Genomic DNA, 1,820 nt, shown 5'->3' on the forward strand with positions numbered 1-1,820 from the left:
CCCATACCCAATTGACCAATTCTCTTTTGTTGTACTCAAAGTTCCATGAACCCAAATGTTACACTACCACTTCTTCTTTTTTTCTTTTTTCTTTTTTTTTTCGTGCTTAAAATTTTAATTAAATCCTTTTAAGTTAAATTTTGACTTTTGCACGCCAAAGGTTTTTATAAAAAAAACCATTTTAAAATTGTCTTTCTCTTTAAAGGGACGGTGGTGATTGGTGGTGGTTCAAATTGCTCATGTTGTGCTTGTCGTACAAGGAAAAACGGGAAACCATTTAGAATCCACCTTCTCAAGGTGTTTCAAGGCGTTATAAACGAGAGAAGTTTTTGACCGGCAAAATCCGGTAAAAACGCCGGAGAGTACACCGGTTTCATGCTGCTTGTACCATGGGTGTCCTACAAAATACCGGCAGCCCATTTCCTTACTTATTTTTGTTAAAGTTTACTTGCATTTTCCGGTAACCGAAAAACGGCGTTGCCTTCCTCTTTCCCTCAAATAATGATCTCATAAATCTAGTGTATTTTTTTTTTTTTTTTTTAATGAGAAACAAATCTAGTGTATGATGTATGTAAGTTGCCTGAAATTTAGTTTATTATTATTTTTATTTAATAATGTTTCACCCTAAGTTAACAAATTAGCTATTTGAAATTAATATTATTCATTCTTAGCATGATGATCACTAAAAAAACACAAGTTCTTGTAGGTTTGGTGGAGTGACAAAGGCTCGAATTCAAGTCTCTAAAAATAATTCTTACAACCATATACTTAGATTAATTAGTTTAAAACTAGTTTTTCTAAATAATAAAAAAAAAATCTACTAATATCTTGATATTTTAAAAAGCAACAAGTTTAAGAGAATGATTTTCTTAAGTTTTATCACTTTATGGTCTAATGGTTTTCCTAAGTTTTATTACTTTATGGTCTATCATTTGTGATTTGTATCCCTATCACCATTTTTTTTTTTTTTTTGGCTAAACAAAAACTTTTATTAAAAGAACAAACTAAGAAACAGAGAGAGCATCCTCCAACAAAACATTCACAGCTACCAAAGGAGCGGAGTTAGAACCAAAAAATCCAAATACTCTATTACAGAGAGACCAACGTCCAAGTTCATGATCAGCTTTGTTGACCTTTCTAAGAACCCAATTAAAATAAAATGAATGAACAAAATACACTAAGGCCTTAGTTTCTAACAAAATATTAGTAATATGTCAAGAAATAGAAGCACAAGAGGTAGAGAGGCCTTGAATACAAGTTTGGTAGTCACTTTCAAAAACTACATTAAGCATTTTGTTTCACATTATCTGTTTATATTTACATTTCTTTCTTTTAAAGCTTTAAGTACTTTGTTTTAATGTCAGTTTAATATTCAATACTTTGTTTATATCACTACTTTGTAGCATTTTTTTTTTTTTTTTGTACTTTAAGATGTTGTTGAATCATCTTGAGTACTATACACTTGTACTCTTGTTGGATCTTGGATCCTTGATTAAAATACTTCTTGTATTTCGCATTGGTTGTGTGTTGGACATGCAATTGATATGCTCAATTGCTTGTCGATCAAACCCAAAATTTTTTTTGAGTATTTTATATATGTTTTTGAAAGTTTTTTATACTTTCGTGTTTTAATTTTTGTTCAAACTGCATTTTTCATGTTTTTCATCAAAAACTTTTTCAGAGGCATTTTTGCAAGAGGCTCGCGACTAAGCTCTTCGCACAAAAATAGGTTAAGGCAAAACATGAAAACACAAAATTCAAACAGAGACTTTCACGGCTATCTTGCGACTGTTTCGTGACTAAAGACTTCCCATGAAAGG

Source organism: Quercus suber, unplaced genomic scaffold (assembly GCF_002906115.3).
Source record: "Quercus suber isolate HL8 unplaced genomic scaffold, Cork oak 2.0 scaffold_3B, whole genome shotgun sequence".
Lineage (NCBI taxonomy): Eukaryota > Viridiplantae > Streptophyta > Magnoliopsida > Fagales > Fagaceae > Quercus > Quercus suber.